The sequence below is a fragment of the Neoarius graeffei genome, chromosome 27 (genome assembly GCF_027579695.1).
Source record: "Neoarius graeffei isolate fNeoGra1 chromosome 27, fNeoGra1.pri, whole genome shotgun sequence".
Classification (NCBI taxonomy): domain Eukaryota; kingdom Metazoa; phylum Chordata; class Actinopteri; order Siluriformes; family Ariidae; genus Neoarius; species Neoarius graeffei.
Window position 1 is genome coordinate 22,224,577 of NC_083595.1, and position 18,861 is coordinate 22,243,437.

The 18,861-nt window shown below is 39.0% G+C and overlaps 1 protein-coding gene across 9 annotated transcripts in view; it reads right to left on the minus strand.

The window, feature by feature from the left end:
* The window catches only part of dgkza (diacylglycerol kinase, zeta a), a 502,369-nt gene that overhangs the window by 110,370 nt on the left and 373,138 nt on the right, over positions 1–18,861 (minus strand). The gene's annotated exons all lie outside the window — the stretch shown is intronic.

Genomic DNA, 18,861 nt, shown 5'->3' on the forward strand with positions numbered 1-18,861 from the left:
TGCTTCAAACCACCATAATGAGCACTACATTTAAACATACACACCAAATCAAAACTTATGGTGTGCAAAAAACAATATAGAGTAGTTTTTCCTTTACTTTTTCTGGCTGTTGAAACTAATTGCCCACCAGCCAACTACAAATAACTAGAATTACCACTTTGCGGGTGTGTGCCTCCATGAACCAGTTCAGTTTCAAACTCCCTCAAGGTGTTCCTGATGTATTGTGTTCACAAGAACATGAGATCACAGTGAATTTGACCTTTGACCAGCAAAATGTAATAAGTTCATCTTTGAGTCCAACTGAACATTTCTACCAAATTTGAAGACGTTCCCTCAAGGTGTTCTTGAGATATCGTGTTCACAATAATGGGAAGTATAAGGCCACAGTGACCTTAAATTCTGACCTTTGACCAGCAAAATCTAATCTGATAAGCTTTGAGTCAAACCGAACATTTGTACCAAATAAAAAAAAAAAAATAAATTCCCTCAATGCATTCTTGAGAGATCACGTTCATTAGAAGCAGACATACAGACGGACAACCTGAAAACATAATGCCTCTGGCCATGGCCATCACTGGTGTCGAGACATTAACACCCCCCCACCCCCCCCACCCCCAGCTCAGCTTGCCCTCGGCTTCAAGACTAACAATTTGTCCACCCCTGAAAACAAAACACCATAGTTACTTTAAATTCCATTAAAATGTAATCACAAATTTCCTGAAAAAAAAGAAAAAAATTAAAGGGGCTACATGTTAGATTAAGGATATAAAGAGACCTCATTCAGAGCCATTATTGCTGTTGATAATATCAAAGCAATTCCTCTGAGCAAAGGTTTGTGAGCTCATGACATTTATTAATGCATTTTTGTATAATAAGGTGAGAATTTTAATCATTTTGAGGAGGCCGATTCAGAGAAAGCAAGATAAACCAGAAGAAAGCACTTAGAATGTTACCAAGCAGTTTATTTTTAAGCAGGTTCATTTTCTCATCACAGCCAGGAAACAACATACTAATCAATAGATATTGCATGTTTGATTAATGGAAGCAATTTCTCTTTTCACTGAGCCCATTATTATATCATGCTCACTCGAAACTAATGCACTGCTCAATTTTGACTTCATCAGGGTCAGTTCTAAAAGGAGATTCCTAATGGAAAATACTGGAGACCAGCCAGAACTCAACAGCTGGCTGAACTCAAATTGGCTCTGGCCTTTTTGATGTTTAGAGCAGATGAAGCAGAAGTTAGGTACCACATTGTATTTTTTTTTTTTATTGGGGCTTGAATCAGAACCAGAACGTGAAATAGCTTTGCTTCTCCAGGTCTGAATAGCATGAACAGTAATCTTCCAGCTTTAGAAATAATTTAAAGATAAAGCAGTCAGTCTCCTTTAACCTGTCTAACTGTACCACTGTATTGTAATACTAGTCTGAAGTACTAACACATACAGAACCAGTCAAAAGTTCAATAGTTCTAATTCAATGGTTTTCCTTTATTCTTATAAATAAAAGAGACACTTCACGTCTTAAAGTAATGATGGATGTCGTTTCTCTTTACTTAGTTGAGTGGTTTTTGACATAATATGGATTACTACAATCCTATTACACAAATGTATTTTTATTATTTACTATTCAATGCTCTTAAATGCATTAAGAATGGCAAGACGGTCCATTAATTAACATTTAATGAGGCACAACTGTTAATTGAAAAACATTCCAGGGGACTACCTCACGAAGCTGGTTAAGATAATGCCACTAGTGTAGTAGTGTGCAAAGCGTCATCAAGGTAAACGCTGGATACTTTGAAGAATCTAAATTATGAAATCTATTTTTTTTTATTTTTGTTTACCACATAATTCCATATATGCTCCATGTTATTTCATAGTTTTGGTGTATTCATTATTGTTCTACAATGTAGAAAATGGTCAAAATACAGAAAAAAACCCATCAATGATTAGGTGTGTCCAAACTTTTGACTGGTCCTGTATGTTCAACTTGGCTCTCTGTTGTTTCTAACAAATATGTTGAAACTACTTCCATGGAGTTGCACTTATTTCAGGAGAAACTTGTGATTGCACAGTTCTGGCAAGAGCATGAATGCTTATTTGGTGTCAAGCCCAAAAATCCATAATCTGCCCTTTATATACTTTTTAAAATTCTTCTCTCTTGTTTTTGCACTTGGCACAGCAAGCTTTTAAGGCTCCATTTTGGGAAAACATTCATATTACAGTCCTCGAAAAAAATCTCCCAGCCTTGGGCAAGCAGCACCCAAAACATACTTGCCCGAAAAACAATTTCACTTGTCCAGAGCTTTATTTTATTTTGGAGAGGACAAAATGCAGTTCATTTTTTTTAAATAGGTGAAGCAGCATAATTATCATAAATCCACAAAAACATAACACCAATCTATGCAGACACATTCAGACAGAAGTAAGTTCTAGTAGCAGAGGAATGAATAACAAAGTATATTAAGTTGTGGAGCGCTTTGAATGAGTATAATAATAATAATAATAATAATAATAATAATAATAATAATAATAATAATAATAATGATGCAGCTTTGTTTCTATTATCAAAGGAACACAGTCCTGTGCAAAATGTCACCGTGGAACCAGAGTATAGAAATTAACCTACAGTTCAAGAGAGTTCTACACAAACACACTGAACTTTACAACAGCTGCATGCATGTGTCATGGAAATAAACCGACTAAGGCAGGAAAAACTCATCTCATCTCATTATCTGTAGCCGCTTTATCCTGTTCTACAGGGTCGCAGGCAAACTGGAGCCTATCCCAGCTGACTACGGGCGAAAGGCGGGGTACACCCTGGACAAGTCGCCAGGTCATCACAGGGCTGACACATAGACACAGACAACCATTCACACTCACATTCACACCTACGGTCAATTTAGAGTCACCAGTTAACCTAACCTGCATGTCTTTGGACTGTGGGGGAAACCGGAGCACCCGGAGGAAACCCACGCGGACACGGGGAGAACATGCAAACTCCGCACAGAAAGGCCCTCGCTGGCCACGGGGCTCGAACCCGGACCTTCTTGCTGTGAGGCGACAGCGCTAACCACTACACCACCGTGCCGCCGCAGGAAAAACTATTTTGGATAAAATTGTTATTATCCGTTACACACTGATCAACCTGTGTGACTCAGCTGTGCCTTTGATTCGAGAATTAATGAAAAGGGAACTGAACATTAAGTGTTTATTGAAATTATTATTACAAAGGTAATTACAGTTACTATATGACTATAGTTACAACTGAAATGTGCCAATTCTGTTAGCGTTTGTAATTATTGTACCATCCACTATTAGATAAAATTACAATAAAATCTTACAATATTGTTTGAAAGTCTAGAACAAGATATTTTGTTATTTTACAAATAATAACACTTCAGATATTGTTTTAACAATAATAAGCATCACTGTATAAATGACAGAGTGCAGATAGCTGTCTTAACTAGAGGTCCTTGGGGTTGATGAGACATGGAGGGGGGCAGGGATACCGTCCAGCCCACAGTTTAGATCAGAGCCCTTTGAGAGTAAATGCTTTGGCTTTCGCAACGTTATGGTCCCAAAAGCTGATGTCGGGAAAAAGTCTTTACACAAAGCCGGTTTTCTTGCTTCTGTAATTTTTTTTAAACTGTTCTTCTGTGTTGGGACTTTTTGGGGAAAAAGAAGGTATATTCCAACGTGTAGCTAATGCTAACGCTAGGCCACAAATCTGCACCGTCACTCCAGTCGTTTCGAGGAATTTGTACTAATCATGACTGCTAATAAATTCTAATTTCCGTGTATATATACCCTTCGCTTCTTTCTGATTAAGACTGTCCAAGTAATCCGATAGTAGAACTTTTTTTAGCTGTAGCTTTTTTCGGACAACAGCAACAGAAGCCGGACCTCTCCGCTTGGCTTCAGTATGTGAACAGCCAATCAGTGGGTCCAGTATGTGTTTACAATTTTTATGTCATGATTTACAACCAATGGGAGACACCCTTTGTTGGCTGTCTACCAATCTCAGGCTCCTGTGCCACAATGGTGGCATATTGATAAATATTTAGAAAATAAAAATATCATTACGAAATATATGAAACCATCAAAAACAATACAAATCTTTGGGTACTGTGGGGGTACCCCACTAAATATACTCACAGTCAATAAACTATACGGTTTTGAATTTTAATTTGAAATAAAATGATGAAAGAAATAATACAGATAAAACTAAATCTTTGATGTGAATACGCTTCAGAATTTGGCAAAAATTCTGCAAATTTGTGGAAAAATGGCGGCTTGATCTGGGACATGATAAATGGTTGACTACATCGCATTCCCTTAAAAAGGTTGTAGTCCACTGAAAAGTCTACAGTTACAGTGGGGAAAACAAGTATTTGATCCCTTGCTGATTTTGTTGGTTTACCCACTAAGAAAGACTTGATCAGTCTGTAATTTTAATGGTAGGTGTATTCTAACATGTGGAGACAGAATATCAAAAAGAAAATCCAGAAAATAACTTTTAAATATCTATATTAATTTATTTGTATTTTATTGAGAAAAAGAAGTATTTGATCCCCTAGTAACCATCAAGAGTTCTTGTTAATACAGACAAGTTAGACTCTCCAAATTACCTTGTCACCTAAATTGAAGACACCTGATATCACTAATGACTTGTATAAAAGCCACCTGGCCACAGAATCAATCAGTTTGTCAGACTCCAAACTCTCCAACATGGGAAAGACTAAAGAGCTTTCTGTGGATTTAAGGGAGAAGATTGTAGACCTGCACAAGACCGGTATGGGCTACAAAACCATTAGCAAGAAGCTGGGCGTTAAGGTGACAACTATTGGTGCAATTGTGCGCAAGTACAAGACTCACAACATGATCATCAATCGACCTAGGTCTGGGGCTCCAAACAAGATCTCACCTCGTGGGGTTTCCAGGATCATGAGAACGGTGAGAAATAGACCTAATACAACACGGGCAGAGTTAGTGGATGATCTTAAAGCAGCTGGGATCACAGTCACCAAGCAAACAGTTGGTAACACTTTACACCGCAATGGTCTAACATCTTGCAGTGCTCGCAAAGTACCCCTGCTTAAGAAAGCACATGTGCAGGCCCGCCTGAACTTTGCCAATGAACATCTGAATGACTTGGAGATTGACTGGAAGAAGGTGTTATGGTCAGATGAGACCAAAATTGAGCTCTTTGGCATCAATTCAACCCGTCGTGTCTGGAGGGAGAGACATGCTGCTTATGACCCCAAGAACACCATCCCCACTGTCAAGCATGGAGGTGGTAACATTATGCTTTGGGGGTGTTTTTCTGCACAGGGCACAGGGCTACTTCACCGTATCAATGGGAGGATGGACAGAGCCATGTACCGTAAAATCCTAAGTGAAAACCTCCTTCCCTCTGCCAGGAAGCTTAAAATGGGTAGTGGATGGGTCTTCCAGCAGGATAATGACCCAAAGCATACAGCCAAGACAACCAAGGAATGGCTGAAGAAGAAACATATCAAGGTCATGGAGTGGCCCAGCCAGTCTCCGGACCTGAATCCTATAGAAAATCTATGGAGAGAGCTGAAGCTCAGAGTTGCCAAGCGACAGCCACGGAATCTTGATGATTTAGAGGTCATTTGCAAAGAAGAGTGGACCAAAATTCCTCCTAATATGTGCAGAAACCTGGTCATCAACTACAAAAAACGTCTGACCTCTGTGCTTGCTAATAAGGGGTTTGCCACAAAGTACTAAGTCCTTTTGGCAAGAGGGTTCAAATACTTATTTTCCTCAATAAAATGCAAATAAATTAATATAAATTCTTTAAAGTCGATTTCTTGATTTTCTTTGTGATATTCTGTCTCAGCATGTTAGACTACACCTACCATTAATATTACAGACTGATCGAGTCTTTATTAGTGGCCAAACCAACAAAATCAGCAAGGGATCAAATACTTGTTTTCCCCACTGTATCACTAATTGTATTTTAAGTTGTAACTTTATACACCTAAGGATTGGTGCGCTCACAGAATAATCATAACCGTAATAAAACATCATGCAAAATATTTGATCACTGTTGTAACTCCATTTTCCACATACCAAAAACCAATACGATCGTGTGTTTTGATCTAAACGGAAAACCTCAGGGTCAAGGTCACTACCTCACTAAAAGTACTAACTTAAAATCACTACGCCATTATAAAAATTTAGTTATAAATCTGCGATTTTGTTTTTTAAAATGAAAGCTGAAAGTTAGGTATAGTATATGTTTCTTACAGAATATGTTACAATGGTAGCTGGTCTTGTATGAATTTCTGAGCTATAAAATGAGTTGTGGTCTATTTTTTATCGTAGCGTGTTGTGTGCGCGGGGAAGGACACACATTAACAACTTGCATGTGTAGAATGGAATTTTCCACTCCATCAGTTAGAAGTTGATCGTGCTTCCATTTGCGTTCTTTCTGTTACACGAGTGACCTGTTCGGATGTTATCACTGAAAAGGTGAGTTTTGACAGTTTTATTTTGTTTTATTCTTGCAGTATAAGGCAACAGAATGTTTCTTTTTCATCCTACTTTCATATTTCATAGTGTTTGCATATTTTTGGCCAATATTTTGCAGCCATGGTCAATTTAGATCGAACTTTTGATAGAATCTACGGCCAGTCATTTTGCCCCGCCCCTGCCTCGTGCTCCGTCCGGTACGGTAGTGATGTCCCGTTGCTCGCACGCTGCAGCAGAGACCCGCGCAACCTTCAGCCAGTACAGTCGCTGTTCTTTTACCAGCGCCGTTATTCTCATCTTTCCGGTGTGTTCTTGATTTTTCCATTGTGTCCTATTGTCCTATTTCATCATATCAGATACCCAAAATGTATCATATTATTCATATTTAAGTGAATAATCAATTCAGTCATAATAACTTGGCATTTTTAACCCAAACAATCAAAAAGGAAATTTATTCAATATTTTCACTCATCTGTGAAGGAGGGGCTTTAATTCTTCATGTAAATCAATTTTACAAAAGCATTTGAATTGTAATCAAAACAATTTTCCATAGTGGAGGCCAGATAAAGCAACATACTATCTTTATTCTTATTAAGCATGACAAACGAAACATTGAGTGTTAGGTAAATGCAAAAAAAAAAAAGAAAATTAGAAAATGTATTTTTTGACCATAATGTCCCAAATGAGAGACCAGTTTCTGAGACAGACCCATATTTTATATTACATTATTCAATGGTATCGTTTATTATTAACTCCAATCGTGGTATAAAAAGTTCCAAGTTTGACAACTGCCCACCTCAACCGCGCTGCTGGCACACGATGTCCTTGACCCTCATCACCCTTAGCCAACTGGTATAATTACATCATTACATGGACCCCTCTGAGCCGAGATTTTCCAGTACACTCGAACACATGCATACTTCAACAAATTATAACCAAAAACAAGGAAATTTGAATGATTTCCTCAAAATATTTTTGGTACTTTTATATATATTGTCATGTTGATGAATAAAACTCTTTAATGCATTTCCCGTGAAACAAGACAAGCTACTTTAGACTGGTTCCCTGCTCTCTTAGTGCCTGTGTTGCTTAGGTTGCCAGCACTAAATTTGTTGTCTAATCAGAGGATCACCATGAAAGTTTTACTCATCCTTGCACAGAGTTTAGTTGTCTTGGACAATCGGACATGAGGTTTTTCAAGCACTGTATTATACACAGTTCTCACTTATTCTTGGGTGACCATTAGATTTTTGGAACCAGATGTATACCTCAGATACCTTGGTCCCTCCATCTGAAAAACTTTGTAGCGTGTCAGCCTTATCCTTGCTCAAATACGTTGTGTTGTACACAACTATATCAGCAAGACCAAGCAGTAATAAATGTAGTGTGAGCAGTACAGTGATTCTGGGATTTTGAAACAGTGCATACACACTAGGCTGTAAGACTGTTTTATCGCTGTAAGCCTTTTTCTTGGATTGGATTATGTTCTGTCTCACTGGTTAAGTTCCTCTGAATTAAATCTACAATCAAATCGGTACATGTAAATGGAACAGCAGAGTTTAACTGGCTTTACTTCTGTTGTCATGGTAGAAGAACTTGTTCCTGATGTGCCTGTAAGAGGTTCAGCCATTTAGCCATGTCTTTAGTGATTTGTGAGCTATTACATTAATAAGCGCAATGAAAAAATTGCTTTTAGAGAACTGAAAGTCTCCTAATCAGAGAGAGAGAACAGAGTGTCAGAGAGTTCTTTAGTCAGGAATGTTCGGTTGCTTAGCAACATCAGAACAGGCATGCTCTAATTTAATTCAGGCTTGTTCTTTTTTCCTCCCTCTCAATCCCTCTTTCTCTCCCTTCCCCACTTTCTATCTCTTTCTTTCAACCCCTCTCAGCTTGTTTCCAGTGTTGTGTAAGCTCTTTAGAGGTGGAAAGAGTGTGACAGCACCAGTGACGAGAGCCAGATATGTTTTATGTTCATTATCAGTGGAAGCAAGTACAGAGAACAGCTCAGAGCTCTGGCTGTGACAATGACATTATCTTTATGAACCGTGCACTTTGCACAATACTGTGCTGTGCTGTATTTAGTGTAGTTTTGTAGCCTTTTGTAAGTTAATGTTAACCTGTTGTCTCAAAAACAGTTTGTGGGGTGGGTGGGCGTACACATGAAAAGGGTTGATGCTGTCATGTACTGACATCTAGTGTTGGAAAAGAGTAAAGACATTCATCAAATTAGTATCATTTCAGATTTGCTGATTGCATAATGTACTGAGGATTGAATACCCAGGTATACTGTGTACAACCCCAATTTCAAAAAAAGCTGGGACGCTGTGTAAACTGTAAATAAAAACAGAATGCGATAATTTGCAAATCATGGAAACCCTGTATTTCATTGAAAATAGTACAAAGACAGCATATCAAATGTTGAAACTGAGAAATTTTGTTGTTTTTTGAAAAACATATGCTCATTTTGAATTTGATGTCAGCAACACCTTTCAAAAAAGTTGGGACAGGGGCATGTTTACCACTGTGTTGCATCACCTCTACTTTTAACAACACTCTGTAAACGTTTGGGAACCGAGGAGACCAATTGCTGTAGTTTTGAAAGAGAAATGATGTCCCATTCTTACCTGATATACAATTTCAGTTGCTTAACAGTTCAGGTCGCCTTTGTTGTATTTTGCACTTCATAATGCGCCAAATATTTTAAATGGGAGACAGGTCTGGACAGCAAGCAGGCCAGTTTAGCACCTGGACTCCTTTACTACAGAACCATGCAGTTTTGTGCAGAAAGCAGTTTGGCATTGTCTTGCTGAAAGAAGGTAGGCCTTCCATGAAAAAGATTTTGTTTGGATGGCAGCATATTGCTTTGAAACGTGTAAACATTCAGCACTACCGATGCCTTCCCAGATGTACAAGCTACCCGTGTCATGTGCACTAATGCACCCTCATACCATTACAGATGCTGGCTTTTGAACTGTGCACTGATAACAACCCAGATGGTCCCTCTCTTCTTTAGCTTGGAGGATGCGGTGTCCGTGATTTCTAAAAAGAATTTTTTACTTTTGATTCATCAGATGTCGGGGCAATTTTCCACTTCGCCTCAGTCCATCATAAAAGATCTGATGTAAAAAAAAAAAAAAGACCACAATAAATAATTTCAAAACTTTTCCCACCTTTAATGTGATCTATAACCTGTATAATTCAATTGAAAAACAAACAAATCTGTTAGGGGGAAAAAAAATTAAAAATGTACAATAAGCTGGTTGCATAAGTGTGCACACCCTTAAACTAATACTTTGTTGAAGCACCTTTTGATTTAATTACAGCAATCAGTGTTTTTGGATAGGAGTCTATCAGCCTGCCACATCTAGACTTGGCAATATTTGCCCACTCTTCCTTGCAAAAGCGCTCCAAATCTGTCAGATTGCGAGGGCATCTCTTGTGCACAGTGGTAAAGTTGACCCACATTTGTTCTCCTCCTTGTGTATCCAAACTCGCTAAGGTTTGCGCTGCTTTTAATCTGGATTTCTCGACAGATCTTTCATTTAGCCTGTTCCTTCTCGATACTGCGAGATGAGTTTTCATCTTGATCTTATTGTGTCAGGTCACCCCACAGATTTTCAATTGGATTAAAGCTTGGCTGGGCCATTCCAAAACTTTTTGGGGTCACTGTCATGCTGAAAGATGAAATTCCTCTTCATCTTGAGCTTTCTAGCAGACACCTGAAGGTTTTGGGCCAAAATTGACTGGTATTTAGAACTGTTCATAATTCCCTCCACCTGTATTAAAGCCCCTGTTCCAGCTGAAGAAAAACAACTCCAAAATATGATGCTCCCACCACCATGCTTCACCATGGGTATGGTGTTCTTTTGGTGATGTGAACTGTTGTTTTTGCGCCAAACATACCTTTTGGAATTGTGGCCAAAAAGTTCAACCTTGGTTTCATCAGACCATAACACATTTTTCCACATGCTTTTGGGACAGCCGATGTATTTTTTTTGCAAAATTTAGCCAGGCCTGGATGTGTTTTTTTTTTTTTTTTAAACCCTATCTCATCGTCCAGACATACAGTTGTGGTCAGAAGTTTACATACAGTGACATGAATGTCATGGCAATATTTGACCTTTCAGTAATTTCTTTGAACTGTTTTTTTTTTTTTCTGTGGCCGAACGTACAGCAAACATCTTTAATAAAAAAAACACCACCACCACAATTTGGTGCTTAAGCTTTAATTTTCTTTGGGTTTTCTGAAATGAACACAGGGTCAAAATTATACATACAGGGTCAAAAGATTTACATACAACACACCTAATATTTGGGTAAAATGTCTCTTTGCAACATTCACATTGACCAAACATTTTTGTTTACCATGAACAAGCTTCTGGCAAAATTCTGGTTGGATATTTTACGACTCTTCGTGGTAGAATTGGAAGAGTTCAATTAAATTTTTTTTCTTGGTACGTACTTGATTTATAAGCACGGTCCATATATTCTCAAAAGGGTTGAAGTCAGGACTTGTTTTAAGCTTAATGTTAGCCTGCTTTATCCTCCACAACCAGCTCTGATGCGTGTTTGTGTTCATTGTCCTGTTGTAACTCCCATGTCCCAAGTCATGTTCAAGTTTCTGATGGTTTATGCTGAAGAATTCTGAGGTAGTCATCCTTCTTCATTATTCCATCCACTTTGTGCAATGAACCAGTTCCACTGGCAGTAAAACAGCCTCAGAGCATGATGATCCTACCACCACCACAGGGTACGGTGTCCCTCTGTACATAGTGGTCATTGTGGTAAACAACTCAATCTCTGTCTCATGTGACCACACAACTATCCTCCAGAAGGCTTTTTCTTTGTCCATGTGGTCAGCTTCAAACTTTAGTTAAGCTTGAAGGTGTCAATTTTGGAGCAGGGGGTTATTTCTTGGATAGCAGCCTCTTAGTCCATGGTGATCTGAACTGTAGACAGTGATCCATCAGCTTCCAGTTCATGGCAAGGCTGTGCCACGGTGGTTCCCAGGTTGTTCCTGACCATCCAAACCAATTTCCTTTCAGCTGAGGGTGACAGTTTGGGTTTCCTTGAAGCAAAGTGGCTTGGCAAAGTGACTACACCTCACAATAACTTGGATACAATTGTTTGAACTGATCTTGGAATTTGCAGTTGTTTAGAAATGGCTCCAAGAGACATTCCGGAGTTGTGTATATCTGCGATCCTCTTTCTCAGATCTGCATTGAGCTCCTTGGACTTTTCCATTTTACTGGGTTTTGGTCAATCTAATGAGTTTTGTAAACAAACCCTTTTTATGAAGGCACAGAGAAGCTACCAGCTGTAGTCAATCATGATCACTAACAGGAAGTTAAGAGACCTCGGCCTTGGCAAGATAAGAGACATTTTGGAAGTTTCAGCACCTCTGAATTAATAATCTAAGTGAGTGTATGTAAATTTTTGACCCTGTATGTATAATTTTGACCGTGTTGATTTCAGAAAACCCAAAGAAAATTAAAACTTGTGCACCAAATTCTGGTGTTTTTTTTTAAATTATAGATGTTTTTAATTAAACATGCTGCACAATCATTCTGCCACAGAAAAAGAACAGATCAAAGAAATTACTGAAAGCCCAAATATTGCCATGACATTTGTATCTAAAATGACATTCATGTCACTGTATGTAAACTTCTGACCACAACTGTATGGAAAATACAGGAGATTGTCGTCACATGTAGTACACAACCAGTACTTGCCAGAAATTCCTGCAGCTCCTTCAGTGTTGCTGTAGGCCTCTTGGCAGCCTCCCTGGCCAGTTTTCATCTCATCTTTTCATCAATTTTGGAGAGACGTCCAGTTCTCGGTAATGTCACTGTTGGCCCATATTTTCTCCACTTCTTAATGACTATCTTCACTGTGCTCCATAGTAAATCTAATGCCGTGGAAATTTTTTTTGTACCCTTCTCCTGACTGGTACCTTTCAACAATGAGATCCCTTTGATGCTTTGTAAGCTCTCTGTGAACCCTGGCTTTTGCTGGAGGATGCAACTGAGTAAATGTCTGAACTTTATTTGGGGTTAATCAGAGTCATTTTTTAATTGATGGCAGGTGTGTACCCAAAAAGACTGAATGCTGTAATTAAATCAAAAGGTGCTTCAACAAAGTATTAGTTTAAGAGTGTGCACACTTATGCGACCAGCTTATTGTACGTTGTTGTTTTTTTATGTTTTCCCCCCTAACAGATTTGTTTGTTTTTCAAGTGAATTGCACAGGTTATAGGTCACATTAAAGGTGGGAAAAGTTTTGAAATTATTTATTGTGGTCTCATTTTTTTGTATCAGAAAAACCTATCATTTTTAACTAGGTGTGTACACTTTTTATATCCACTGTATATTGTTTATATCTGGTTTTAACTTGCATTTGTGGATGTGGTAATGAACTGTTTTCACAGACGATGGTTTTTTGAAGTGTTCCTGAGCCCAGACAGTGATTTCCACTACAGACACGTGTCTGCTTTTAATGCAGTGTTGCCTGAGGGCCTGAAGCTCACAAGCATCCAATGTCAGTTTTCAGCCTTGTCTCTTGCATACAGAGATTTCTCCAAATTCTCTGAATCTTTTAATGATATTATGTAACATAGATGATGTGATCCCCAAATTCTTTGCAATTTTACATTGAGGAATGTTATTCTTAAATTATTGCACTGTTTGCCCACACAGTCTTTCACAGAGTGGTGAACCTCCCCATCTTTACTTCTGAGAGACTCAGCCTCTCTGGAATGCTCTTTTTATACCAAATCATATTACTGACCAGTTGTCAATTAACCAAATTAGTTTTTTTTTTTTAAACATTACACAACTTTTTTAGTCTTTTGTTGCCCCTGTTCCAACTTTTCTGAAATGTGTTGCTGACATCAAATTCAAAATGAGCATATATTTTTCAAAAAATAAAATTTCTCAGTTTCAACATTTGATATGTTGTCTTTGTACCATTTTGAATGAAATATAGAGTTTCTATGATTTGCAAACCTTCACATTCTGTTTTTATTTATGTTTTAGACAGTGTCTCAACTTTTCTGGAATTGGGGTTGTTCTATGAGCTGCCAGCCAGTTTATTAGATATACATGTCTAATAACTACACTCACTGACCACAACTAATATATTGGTATATTATCTGGCTCTACAGTTACTGACTGTATTTCATATTTTTCTCCATCTTTTCTTTCTACCCAGCTGCTTGACAAGGTAGAGACTAGAGTTTACAGACACCGGTTTCTTCCACCCAATACTGTGTTATCTTGTCTTTGTAGCATGCTGAATATTTGTCATCTGTTTTTATTGTGTTATGTAGTTATTGTCTTGTGCAGTTACTGTCCTGAGTATTTATTGCATACTTTTGCACTTGTTCCGCACCTTCATGCATTTGACTTTATGTAGTCCTGTGTACTGTGCTACTGCATTATTGTGTGTTGCACCATGGTCCGAACCACACTTCATGGACCTCCTCTACTCTTCCCATCAGTGTAAAAGGAGTGCCACAGAGCTGGTGCTGACCAGATATTATTTGGTTGCTGGGACATTCTCATCATAGGATTAACTTTCTGGGGTCTGAGGGTACTTTGACACTAATGATTTTGGCATGCTCTGATTTTGTTGTCAATTTCAACAAATCTAAGCAGTATTTTCAAAAAGTCATAAGACTTTTTTTGTATTCAGCACAAGTTCAGCGACAATAATATCCATGTAATATATATTTTTTCCCACTGCACGAGAAGTCTGTATCAGCAAAGCAGACAATCCTAGGGGCATTCTCTCCAGGCATTTTAGTGCCATTAACGTTAGTTTGTTCCTGAACATGACATATGAACAAGTGAATGTACATTCTCTTGCACAAAATTAGAATAAAATTAATATTAAAATTAATATAATCTTATGCCAAATTATTATGGCATGTTACAAAAACGCAGAAAAAAAAATCAGTCCTTGTCTCTAATTTACGAGTCCGAATGCAGTTAATGCACGCGTCCGAGTCCAAGTCTGAGTCATCGGTGCTCAAGTCCAAGTCAAGTCACTAGTCCTTAAAATTAGGGCACGAGTCGGACTCAAGTCAGAGTCCTGAACTCGAGTACTACAAGCCTGGTTCAGAGCCACAACCAACTCTGTTACTCTGTTACACAATTACTCTGTAATTTTGCTCCCACTCCAACTCCAAATTTTACTCTCTAATCTCAAAATAGAGAAAATTGACCATTTTTGAGGAAAATGCTTTTAACTCTGGAAAAATTGCTCAGTCATTTTTCCTGTGTGTGCACTACAGCACACGCATATCAACCAATATCCTCATAAGAAACAGAAGAAATATTTGCACTTACTCGAGTTGATCTTCGGCCGGATCGAGTTGAAGTTCAAAATGACACCGCTCATCATCAGTGTTGCAGTTCTCAAGATTGAATTGAGTCGCTGCTCTGAATCATGAATTGAATTGCGGTCCTGAAACATCCGAAGCGCCATCTCACAAATCCAAACAGGTAACCTAAATTATGGCTGAAAGATTTTATCCTGTTTATGGTGGGCATTCCCACAGCAAAAGAGAAACCAATTGAAACTGAAAGTGATCATCTTGCTGTTACCATGTGAATAGTCTTTTATGAATGCGCAAGTGGGCGCTCAGCGCTCTGACTCTGGTATGACTGAGTAAGGTGACAAGTTTTATGTTTCATCTAATTTAGATAATTTAAAAAATATATAATATTATTTGGCAGTAGGCACACAGGAAAGTGTAAAGTATAAAGTTTGTCAATATGTTTATCATGCTTGTATTATAAAAAACTCAAAGATATTTATCTAAACATTTTGAATATAGGCAGCAATGGCTCCAAAGAGAGCTCGTGTCTGTTTTAACATTAGAAAGTCACAGAATTTCAACTCATTACAGAACTTTTTACTGTTGGCAGGACCTACTCATTCTAAACCTGCTGAGCTTCGCCGGTGAAGTTCTCGACCCCAGAGGGTTAACGTACACGGTTCATGTTTTCATTTTGAATACGAGTCTGTGAAAGACTAGAAAATACTCTCCAAACCAGAACTGACTGATGGGGACATTCCAGTCCACAACGATTGGTCAGTGTATTAAATTTACTGTTTACAATTTTACATTAAAAACTGTCTCTCTCAATTAAGCCTTGTTGGAATTTTATTTAAACAGATGATAAAGCATGCTTTCAATTATTATTTCTTTGTGGTTACTACTCCATCCTGTTTGTTTGGTAGATAGCTTGCAAATAACCAAGAACCTTCTACTGTTCTGGGGGAAAGAAGAAAAAAAAAAGAAAACCAACACACACACACACGTCAGGCTTTCATTTCAAGCATTTTCAAAAGATCTATTGAAGCACAAACTATGCTTTCGTGGGTGTTGGACTAGTACAACTAGTGCATGGATCTTTGAACCCCTCCGTGTCTGTGCCGAGTTGACAAAAGTCCACAAACCAGATTAGCTGTGGTCAGAAAATGATACAAGACTATTAAAGAAACATGTTCATGGAAGAATACATGTGTAACAAAGTGGACAGTGGGTCTTTACATGAAACTAATGTATTTTATTTGTTTAACAGATTTGGTTTGCGGGGCGGCACGGTGGTGTAGTGGTTAGCGCTGTCGCCTCACAGCAAGAAGGTCCGGGTTCAAGCCCCGTGGCCGGCGAGGGCCTTTCTGTATGGAGTTTGCATGTTCTCCCCGTGTCCGCGTGGGTTTCCTCCGGGTGCTCCGGTTTCCCCCACAGTCCAAAGACATGCAGGTTAGGTTAACTGGTGACTCTAAATTGACCGTAGGTGTGAATGTGAGTGTGAATGGTTGTCTGTGTCTATGTGTCAGCCCTGTGATGACCTGGCGACTTGTCCAGGGGTGTACCCCACCTTTCGCCCGTAGTCAGCTGGGATAGGCTCCAGCTTGCCTGCGACCCTGTAGAACAGGATAAAGCGGCTAGAGATAATGAGATGAGATGAGATTTGGTTTGCCATCTGAAAAAAAAAATGCAGGCCTTTTGCAGTAAACAAATAATAATTAGGTATTACAAATTTTGAATATAGGCAGCAATGGTTCCAAAGAGAGCTCGTGTCTGTTTTAACATTAGAAAGTCACAGAATTTCAACTCGTTACAGAACTTTTTACTGTTGGCAGTCAGCGATCAGAATCTCAACTGGAGTACTAATTTGCAATGCAACATTTTCGAGTGGCCATACAGAAGAGTGCATTTCTTTAGAATTCATTGGAGTAGAATTCATCAATTTTATGGTCATCAATTAAATTACACAGCTTGCATATAATAGTCTGAAGTGTACACAGTGTTTAAAATCCCAGTATAGCTGCTGAATCTGCAATGCATTACCCAATTACGAGTGACGGCTCATCAACAGGGCCTCACTGCCCCATTTAGCTCCACAGAGTTATTACTGCACCTTGTGGTCCCAAATGAACTGCAAAAAGCACGAATACATGCATAATGGGATGGGAATCATACTGCCCCACATGCACACACTATGAACATATTCAGTGGAGGAGGAGATAGGACAATTAATGGAAAGGTTGCAAATTTGTTTAAAAGAAAAAAAACAGCTGTCAATGTCACAATTAAATCTAATGAACTTCTGCAAAGGTGTAAGTGCAGACAGCATGTCTATGACGTACAGAACCATTTCTACTGTAAGATATATCGCACAGATCGGGAGAAGGATTGGAAAGGGGATTGTGATAGAGTGGATGGTGATAGAGTGGATAGTGTCTGTACATCAGAAATCCGTGTGCTCCACGGTGACCTTGTTTCCCCACACAAAGACTAAGCTCCTTCTTCTTAAACAGTAGAAACATTTGTCTGCCTTTACTAATGCTTGAATGTTCTGGGCAAGTTTAACATCTTTTGTGTGTTTTTTTGAGATGTAGTTGGGTTGAAAACTCTGCTGAAACTCTGGTTAATGATATTAGCTCTTCTGTGTTCATCCCAGTGACACATCTGCTATATTGAACAAAGGTGAACAAAGGTACTTCTAAAAGCGCATAAACTGACTTGCTAGACTGTACACTGAATAACTGTATATTGTTGACTCTCAACTGTCTACTATGAGGTTATATTAAAATATTCACTAGACTGTAGCCAATAACATAAGTCAAGTAGGACAGCCTCTCAAATTAATGCTGTCATGATTAATGCCCAGGGCAGCATGGTGGTGTAGTGGTTAGCACTGTCGCCTCACAGCAAGAAGGTTTTGGGTTCAAACCCAGTGGCCAATGAGGGCCTTTCTGTGTGGAATTTGCATGTTCTCCCCGTGTCTGGGTGGGTGTCCTCTGGGTGCTCTGGCTTCCCCCACAGTCTAAAGACATGCAGGTCAGGCTAATAGAGATCTTGCAGTCACGTGACCGGAAAGTACACAGCCGCCATCTTGTCGGTAAAAAACACAGCTGAATACTGCTGCACTCGTGTACAGAATGGATCAGTTTCAACCGACGGACTACATGGCTCATTTTTCTAATGAACAGATAACTAGATATATGTCTAAAATAAACGATCTACAGATTAGTGACCCTTATGGCTTACCGGACGTAGTTTTCACGACCCTGTCAGTGGATTTTGAACTGCCAGCGGAATACCCAGACGTGTATAATTACCTCATTAACTTTCCCTCGCTGTTCAGTGGTGAAGCACTGCATGCTTATAAATCTCTGGACAGTTATCTTTACAGAAATTCAGGATTTGTCAGCCGCCCTCAGATGTGACATCTTGTAAACAAGAAAATAATCCTCATTGGATGGGTAAGTCACTTAAGTATTGAGTATAGCACTGACCAGCCGATTATAGAATAGAATAAGGTAATTCCAGCTGTAATTCCAAATCGTCCATCTTGTTTACCACGGATCTGGCGTTGGAGAGGTAAAGGCTTAGCAGTGGAGATTTGAGTGGCTGTTTTCTGAGCTTAGTCAACAGGCCGGCTCTGCCTGCAGCCTCGCTTTTGCTTCCGCTCCCGGCGCCGCCTCCTTCGCTTTGCTTCCGATAACAATTCACGGAGACCCTGCTGGTCTCGCTATCTCGACCGGAATGTTGTGCATGCGATGGAAATCATTACAAACCGCCATTTTCTGCTGGAAACCAATGTCCAGTAAGTCCATACGGTTGTAGTGGATATTGAAGTCCGGTACAGACGAACAACACGCAAAAATACACACAAAAAACATAAAAAACATGCACAGGTAGGGAGAGCTTGTAGCCGCAGCCGTTGTAGTAGAATTGTATATAGTAGGGTTTTCCAGAAGAAAAGGTAGAAGCAGAAGTAGAACCAGAAGTAGAAGGCGGAAATATGGCGTTTGACGGACAAGATGGCGTCTGTCACAA